The 9,985-nt window shown below is 36.9% G+C and overlaps 1 pseudogene; it reads left to right on the top strand.

Annotated features, from left to right (window-relative positions):
- Positions 1–950: 950 nt before the first annotated feature.
- Positions 951–2,261, top strand: LOC101271212 (UV excision repair protein RAD23 homolog B-like; annotated as a pseudogene).
- The last annotated feature ends 7,724 nt before the right edge of the window (positions 2,262–9,985 follow it).

Genomic DNA, 9,985 nt, shown 5'->3' with positions numbered 1-9,985 from the left:
AAAACTAGGCTTCCCTTTCTCCATAACCATATTTTCACCATCCTTGAAGTCCCAGACTAAACACTACCTACCTCCTTCATGAAAGCTGACCTCACCCGTCTGAAATTAAAATTCTTTCTCCTCTGTGTTCTGATAACAATTTGTTTGCAAATCTACACCAGCATTTATTCTATCATTCCATTATGAAATATTTATTATATGTGGTTATTTGTGTACTGTATAAATGGTAAGGTCCTTCAGGGCAGAGCTCATGAAATATTTATACTTATGTTCCCTACCGCACCATAGGCACAGTATCTTGCATTTAGTAAGCAATCAATACATGTTTGATGAATTTATTAAAGTTAGTAACTTTATGGAATATAAGGGGGTGCATATTACTCTCTTCAATTTAATTATAGCTGTCATTTTCAGATGTTCAGCATGTTCCACATAATATGCTAAGCAACTTCCGTTTTATTCTCACAGCTTGATGAAATAGGTATTATTAGCCTCATTTGTCACACAATATACTAAGCACCTTACATTTCATTCCATTTTATTCTCATACAACCCTATGAACTCATTTTTCAGTTAACCAAGAGAGTGTATCTTGCCTAAAAGTGGTAGACCCACAGTTCAAACCTAATTTGACCCTAAGCCTGAGTGTGTGTGTGTGTGCATCTCTGTGTGCACGCATGCATGCGCACATGCAAACTAGTAGAAGTAAAGATAGATATCAAGCCCTAAGAATGAAGGAGTGTGATGAAAGTTCCAGAAGAAACATGTACAAGACAATGTGTACAAACATTTGCTACTTTGGAGGCACGAAGAATCACAAAGAAAGAAAAGGGTGGGGGCATTTCTTTTTTTGTTTTCCTCTGGCAAAGAGCACTAAACTAGGGAACCAAGAGAGCAATGGTTCAGTATAATTAAGAAAGACTTGGGCAGCGTTGCTGCGCAGCGGCACCATGCTGGTCACCCTGAAGACCCTCCAGCAGCAGATCTTCAAGATCGACATCAACCCAAACGAGATGGTAAGAGCACTGAATGAGAAGACTGAATCTGAAAAGGGTAAAGATGCCTTTCCTGTAGCAGGTCAAAAATTAATTTAGCAGGCAAAATTCTCAATAATGATACTGCTCTAAAAGAATATAAAATTGATGAGAAAAACTTCGTGGTAGTTATGGTGACAAGACCCAAAGCAGTGACACCACCAGCACCAGCTACAACTTAGCGATCTAATTCTGCCACCACTACCACAGTTAGTTCCTCCACAGCACCAGCTGTGGCTCAGGCCCCAACCCCTGCCCTCACTTTGGCCCCCACTCCCACACCTGCATCTGTCACTCCAGCATCAACGACAGCATCTTCTGAACCTGCACCTGCTAGTGCAATGAAACAAGAAAAACCTGCAGAAAAGCCAGCAGAAACACCAGTGGCTGCTAGCCCAACATCAACTGACAGTACATCAGGTGATTCTTCTTGGTCAAACCTTTTTGAAGATGCAACAAGTGCACTTGTGACAAGTCAGTCTTAGGAGAATATGGTAACTGAGATCATGTCAATGGGCTATGAACGACAGCAAGTAATCGCAGCACTGAGAGCCAGTTTCAACAACCCTGACAGAGCAGTGGAGTATCTTTTAATGGGAATTCCCGGAGATAGAGAAAGGCCGTGGTTGACCCCCCTCCAGCAGCGAGTAGTGGGGCTCCTCAGTCTTCAGTGGCTGCAGTTGCAGCAACTACGACAGCAACAACTACAACAAGTTCTGGAGCACACCCTCTTGCATTTTTACGGAATCAGCCTCAGTTTCAACAGAGGAGACAAATTATTCAACAGAATCCTTCCCTGCTTCCAGCATCGCTACAACAGATAGGTCGAGAAAATCCTCAGTTACTGCAGCAAATTAGCCACCATCAGGAGCATTTTATTCAGATGTTATATTGAACCAGTTCAAGAAGTGGGGGGGGGGGTCAAGGAGGAGGGGGTGGAAGTGGCAGTGGAGGAATTGCAGAAGCTGGAAGTGGTCATATGAACTACATTCAAATAACGCCTCAGGAAGAAGAAGCTATAGAAAGGTTAAAGGCATTAGGATTTCCTGAAGGACTTGTGATACAAGCATATTTTGCTTGTGAGAGGAATGAGAACTTGGCTGCCAATTTTCTTCTACAGCAAAACTTTGATGAAGATTGAAAGGGACTTTTTTTCATCTCACACTTCACACCAGTGCATTACACTAACTTTGTTCACTGGATCGTCTGGGATGACTTGGGCTCATGTCCACATACTTGGTATAAGGTAGTGCATTGTTCGGGGTGGGAAGAGGGGATCTAGAATGCAGGGCGGGGATGAATACCGTGCATGCCTGCTTCAGTTAGCAGATGCCACAAATCCACACAGCGTGTAAAATATTGTACAACCAAAAGTCAGCTTTTGCAGGTCTTTATTTCTTCTATAAAACAGTAGGTAACTTTTCCTAGGTTTCACTCTTGTAGTGTACTAGCTCCAGAAACTTAGTGTAATGCCCTGCTTTATACTTCTTTGACTTAACATTGGTTTCAGAAAGAGTCTTTGCTACCTAGAATCTATGGTCCCTATTCTATGGCAACACTGGATAATGGCGTTGTGAAATTGAAAAAAAAAAAAAAATTGGAGCAACTGAAAACAGAAATGCCAAATTACTGATGGTTACTGTTGCTGCTTCAAATAGGTATAAAATTAATGTGTAAGAAAGCCCATTCTTTCATGATAAATACTTGGGGTTGAGGGGGTAGAGGGGGAATCTTTTCTTAAAATGAAAATAATTACTGCTATTTTAAATTTCTTGATCATTGAATGTGAGACCCTTCTAATATGATTTGAGAAGCTGTACAAGTATAGGCAGAGTTATTTTCCTGTTTACATTTTTTTTGCTTTGTTTTGGGGGCAAAATTGGTAGGTGTCTAATTACTGTTTACTTCATTGTTATATTGCAGTAAAAAGTTTTAAAACCACAGTTGCATGTTTGCTTTGGACATATCCCTTTGTGGAATTAGCACTTTGGGGCCAATGGAGAAATGCAGCATTCACCATCCCTGTCTTCCCCTTCCCTCAGCAGAAATGTGTTTGTCAGCAAGTCGTGAATTCCAACTGCTGCCTTTTTTTAAACCCACAAAATGCTGATTCAGTTCAAACTTGATGCAAGTGTCTCAAAACTGCGTTTCTGATATTTGTAATTGTTTTTCCTTATTAGATAAGAATGTATGACCATTAAAGTCATTTAGGATTATTTGCTTTCGAAAAGAGAAGGTGGACAGAACTATAATCAAGCATCTTTTATTGCACTGGACAGAATGGAGAAATCTTTTGGAAGGGTTGGGAGATGTGGCTGGAAAAGTGCTTTGGAAAATGTACAATCAAGACATCTCATGGAATATTAAAAGAAAAATCTTAATAGCAAAAAAAAGAAAAGAAAGACTTGGGCGAAATAGGTAAATTGTTTGGTATGTGAATTATATCACAATACAGCTATTAAAATAATTATTTGAGGAGCTGTTTAAAATACAGATCTATGTGTTCTACCTCAAGGAATTCTGCTTATGCAGATCTGGAGGGACACAGGAATCTGCATTTTTAGAAATCACTTCTAGTTAATTATGATGCAAGAGTTTTTAACTGCTCACATTTTCAGAATCACTGGCACAGAGTGTTAAAAATGCAAAGTCATTATATTTAGTTTTTCAGGTCACATATCTTCAGTGGTGCCATTCATATTATATGCTACATGAATGTCACCCTATGAAGTTGTCCAGTGCGCAACATGTACGGATGTGAGCAACATCCTTTTAAAAGTACAAGGTACGATGGGAGAAGAGAGGACTAACATTTCCTTGGTACCTATGATCTGCCAATTACTGTGCTATGCAAGATTGATATATAACTTATATAAGCTATATCTATCTATCTTACTAACATCTTTAAAGTTAGGTAGTATCACCTCTGTTGTACGTATGAAGAAACTTACATTCAGAGAACTTTAACATTCCCCATGTTACACAGCTAGCAATTATTCCTTCATCCATTCGATTTATAAACAGCAATTAATGTTTACTGTAAGCCTGGCACCAAGAGAACTAAAACCAAAAAATTAAAGAAAAGTCATTAGAAGAACAGTACCACTGAAAGAATTCCAGCCTTGTACTCTATAGGGCAATGAGAACTCTATGTGGAAAACAGACTGAAGTAGTCACCTGTGATGAGGTGGTACTTTGTATTGATGCTAGAACTAGGAACATCATAAAAGGATCCATATGAATATATCACAGTATGCTCTCACCATAAATGTCATCTTCTTGCAGCAATGACCAAGAAAGGCATCAAATAGCATTTCGGTTTTTTTAAACTCACAAACATTCACTGAGTAAACACTCTGTCAAACCCTTGATAAGGATAACAAGAAAGTGCCCTGTGCTTTTGATGCAACCTCAAAGGAACCCACTTGTAAGTTAGGACGGCCTTCCAAATGGTTTGATAAGCATCACAAGGCCATTAAAATGTTCATTTTTCCTAAAAATCTAACTGATCCAAGCGGCCACTCTTCTTCTCCATCTTCCTGGGCGAAGATATTGCATCCTCCTCCACTCAGTCTTCATGTCATTAAGTAAATATAATACCTGAAAAAGAAAACTATCCCCTAAAGACACACAATGCCAAGGGCTTATTATGGTAGCTTTTAAGGATATTTAAAAGATTTCTTGATTTGGAGTAGAACTGGCAATGATTGTGCTGAACCACTTCTCTGAAATGGTTAGTAAAATTAGAAAGGGAAAATAACTAACTGAATTCTTATATCCAAGGGGCATTACCAGAAAAAAGCAAGAAAGTACAGTTCTGCTTTAGCTTCATAGTGCTTTCCTGTTTTCATAAAGAAAATGCTATTACCTTCATTAAAGGTAAACCATTAATAATCAGGATTTTAAAAAGTACATGCAAATATGTTATGAGCTCAAAATAGAATATCAGGAAGTGTTACTCTTGCAAAACCAAAGTGAATTAATAACCAGCTTAAAAAATATCATTTAACAAGCTAACACTAAGCAAAAAAAGTTATACAAAATGATGAAAATGGAAGAAAATATGATGGTACAGTTGAGAAAGAATTTAAGACAGTCTGTCACCCAGAAGGACCCAAGTATCATTTTCAATCTCATCAGTACTTTAATATGATATTCAACTTGTCCTTGGCCTTCTCACAAACTTTGCTCTTCTTTGGAACACCCAGTAGGACATTTTTGCTCTTCAAATAGGAGTATTTCAAGATCTCAATGGAATTATCATTACACTCAGTCTGGTCTCTTCACCAAAGCTCTTTATCACCAAACCACCACATGCAACTTTTACATTTAAAGCTCCTGGTAGGAGCTTTGAAACTGGAAATTCAAAATATCAATATTCTATTTGACCTTCTGCTCCATCCTTGGCAAAAAAAATAATATCACAAAGGCAAAAATAGAAAATATTTTAACACATTACTATGTAAAAACTCAAGCATATACAAAAATAGAGAAAGGAGTAAAATGAACACCCATGTATATATTACACAGCCTCAAACAATAACCTAATCTTGTTTCCTCTCCATTCCCATTCACCCTCCCCTCATATTATTTTATACAAATTCCATATAACTATCTTTCATACATAAACTAGTTCAGTTTATATTTCTAAAAATTAAGAAGGTCATTTTGTGCTAGTACCATACTGTTATGATTACTGTAGCTTTGTACTATAGTCTGAAGTCGAGACGTGTGATGCCTACAGTTCTGATCTTCTTTCTCAAGATTATTTTGACTATTCAGGGTCTTTTTTATTTCCACACAAAATTTGAAATTATTTACTCTGGTTCTGTGAAAAATGCCATTGGTATTTTGATAGGGATTGCACTGAATCTATAGACTGCCTCGGGTAGTATGGTCATTTTAACAATATCAATTCTTCCAATCCAAGAACACAGTATATCTTTCCATCTGTTTGTGTTGTCTTCAATTTCTTTCATCAGTGTCTTATAGTTTTCTGGGGTCTTTTACGTCCTTAGGTAGTTTTATCCCTAGGTATTTTATGCTTTTTGATGTGATGGTAAGTGGGACTGTTTCCTTAATTTCTCTTTCTGATAGTTTGTTGTTGGTATATAGAAATGCAACAGATTTCTATTCATTAATTTTGTATCCTGCAACTTTACCAAATTCACTGATAAGTTCTAGTAGTTTTCTGGTGGTGTCTTTAGGATTTTCTGTGTATAATATCATGTCATCTGCAAACAGTGACAGCTTTACTTCTTCCTTTCCAATCTGGATTCCTTTATTTCTTTTTCTTCTCTGACTACTGTGGCTAGGACTTTAAAAACTGTGTTGAAAAAAAGTGGGAAGAGTGGACATCCTTGTCTTGTTCCTAATCTTAGACAAAATGCTTTCAGCTTTTCACCATTGAGTATGACGTTAGCTGTGGGTTTGTCATATATAGCCTTTATTATGTTAAGGTATGTTCACCCTATGCCCATTTTCTGGAGAGTTCTTATCATAAATGGATGTTGAATTTTATCAAAAGCTTTTTCTGAATCTATTGAGATGATCATATGATTTTTATTCTTCAATTCATTAATGTGGTGTATCAAAATCACACATAGATCAATGTAACAGAATACAGAGCCCGAAAATAAACCCAAGCCCCAAAATAAACCCACACACTTATCAAGGTCAATTAATCTATGACAAAGGAGGTGAGAGTACACAATGGAGAAAAGACAGTCTCTTCAATAAGTGGTGCTGGGAAAACTGGACAGATACATGTAAAAGAATGAAATTAGAACACTCTCTAACACCATACACAAAAATAAACTCAAAATGGATTAAAGACCTAAATGTAAGCGCGGACACTATAAAACTCCTAGAAGAAAATATAGGCAGAACAGTCTTTGACATAAATCACAGCAATATTGTTTTGGATCCATCTCCTAGAGTAATGGAAATAAAAACAAAAATAAACAAATGGGACCTAATTAAATTTAAAAGCTTCTGCACAGCAAAGGAAACCACTGATGAAATGAAAAGACAACATACTAAATGGAAGAAGATATTTTCAAATGATATGACTGATAAAAGTGTTAGTACCCAACATATATTCATTGATTAGCTCATAAACTAATCAATGAATTTGGTAAAGTAGCAGGATACAAAATTAATGCACAGAAATCTCTTGTGCTATTCCTATACACTAATGATGAAAAATCTTAAAGTGAAATTAAGAAAACACCCCCATTTACCATTGCAACAAAAAGAATAAAATACCTAGGAATAAACCTACCTAAGGAGACAAAAGACCTTTATGTAGATAATTATAAGAAACTGATGAAAGAAATTAAAGATAATATAAATAGATGGAGAGATATACCATGTTCTTGGACTGGAAGAATCAACATTGTGAAAATGACTATACTACCCAAAGCAATCTACAGATTCAGTGCAATTGCTATCAAACTACCACTGGCAGTTTTCACAGAACTAGAACAAAAAATTTCACATTTTGTATGGAAACGCTCCCTGACTTCAGACTATACTACAAAGCTACAGTAATCAAGACAGTATGGTACTGGCACAAAAACAGAAAGATAGATCAATGGAACAGGATAGAAAGCCCAGAGATAAACCCACACACATATGGTCACCTTATCTTTGATAAAGGCGGCAAGAATATACAGTGGAGAAAAGACAGCCTCTTCAACACATGGTGCTGGGAAAACTGGACAGCTACATGTTAAAGAATGAAATTAGAACACTCCTTAACACCATACACAAAAATAAACACAAAATGGATTAAAGACCTAAATGTAAGGCCAGATACTATAAAACTCTTAGAGGAAAACACAGGCAGAACACTCTATGACATAAATCACAGCAAGATCCTTTTTGACCCACCTCCTAGAAAAATGGAAATAAAAACAAAAATAAACAAATGGGACCTAATGAAACTTAAAAGCTTTTGCACAGCAAAGGAAACCATAAACAAGACGAAAAGACAGGCCTCAGAATGGGAGAAAATATTTGCAAATGAAGCAACTGACAAAGGATTAATCTCCAAAATTTACAAGCAGCTCATACAGCTCAATTTGAAAAAAACAAACAACCCAATTCAAAAATGGGCAGAAGACCTAAATAGACATTTCCCCAAAGAAGGTATACAGATTGCCAACAAACACATGAAAGAATGCTTAACATCATTAATCATTAGAGAAATGCAAATCTAAACTACAATGAGGTATCATCCTCACATCAGTCAGAATGGCCATCATCAAAAATTCTAGAAACAATAAATGCTGGAGAGGGTGTGGAGAAAAGGGAACACTCTTGCACTGTTAATGGGAATGTAAATTGATACAGCCACTATGGAGAACAGTATGGAGATTTCTTAAAAAACTAAAAATAAAACTACCATACGACCCAGCAATCCCACTCCTGGGCACATATGCTGAGAAAACCATAATTCAAAAAGAGTCATGTACCACAATGTTCATAGCAGCTCTATTTACAATAGTCAGGACATGGAAGCAACCTAAGTGTCCATTAACAGATGAATGGATAAAGAAAATGTGGCACATATATACAATGGAATATTACTCAGCCATAAAAAGAAACGAAATTGAGTTATTTGTAGTGAGGTGGAGGGACCTAGAGTCTGTCATACAGAGTGAAGTAAGTCAGAAAGAGAAAAACAAATACCGTATGCTAACACATATATATGGAATTTAAGAAAAAAAAAAAGGTCATGACGAACCTAGGGGTAAGACAGGAATAAAGACATAGACCTACTAAAGCATGGACTTGAGGATATGGGGAGGGGGAAGTGTAAGCTGTGACAAAGTGAGAGAGTGGCATGGATATATATACACTACCAAACGTAAAATAGATAGCTACTGGGAAGCAGCCGCAGAGCACAAGGAGATCAGCTCGGTGTTTTGTGACCACCTAGAGGGGTGGAATAGGGAGGGGGGGGGAGGGAGGGAGATGCAAGAGAGAAGAGATATGGGGACATAAGTATATGTATAACTGATCCATTTTGTTATAAAGCAGAAACTAACACACCATTGTAAAGCAATTATACTCCAATAAAGATGTTTAAAAATAAAAAAATAAACAGCTCATACAACTCAACATCAAAAATAACCCAACAAAAAACCAAGCCAATTAAAAAATGAGTAGAAGAACTGAACAGACATTTTTCCAAAGAGGAAATGCAGATGGCCAACAGGCACATGAAAAGATGCTCAACATCACTAATCATCAGGGAAATGCAAATCAAAATCACCATGAGATATGACCTCACACCAGTTAGAATGGCTATTATGAAAAAGAATACAAATTACAAATGTTGGTGAGGAAAGCTGATAAAAGGGAACCCTAGTACATTGTTGTTGGGAATGTAAATTGGTGGAAAACAGTATGGAGGTTTCTCAAAAAACTGAAAATAAAAATACCATATGACCCAGCAATTCCACTCCTGGGTATGTATCCAAAAAAAATGAAAACCTAATTCAGAAAAATACATGCACCCCAATGTTCAAAGCAGCATTATTCACAATTGCCAAGGTATGAAGGCAACCTAAGTATCCATCAACAGAAGAACTGACAAAGAAGATGCGGTACATAGATAAACAATGGAATACTACTCAGCCATAAAAAAGAATGAAATTTTGCCATTTGCAGCAAGATGCTGGATTTGGAGGACATTATGCCAAGTGAAATAAGTCAGACAGAGAAAGGCAAACACTGTATGGTATCACTTATATGTGGAATCTAAGAAATACAACAAACTACTGAATAACACAAAAAAGAAACAGATTCACAGATGTAGAGAACAAACTAGTGGTTACCAGTGGGGAGGGGGGAGAGGGAAGGGACAATATAGGGGTGGGGTAAAAAGGGTTATTAGGAGATTACATGAAATCATTTGTGTGAAACTTCTGAAAATTGTAAAA

This window comes from Orcinus orca, chromosome X (assembly GCF_937001465.1).
Source record: "Orcinus orca chromosome X, mOrcOrc1.1, whole genome shotgun sequence".
NCBI lineage: Eukaryota > Metazoa > Chordata > Mammalia > Artiodactyla > Delphinidae > Orcinus > Orcinus orca.
This window is presented reverse-complemented; position numbering and strand designations above follow the sequence as displayed.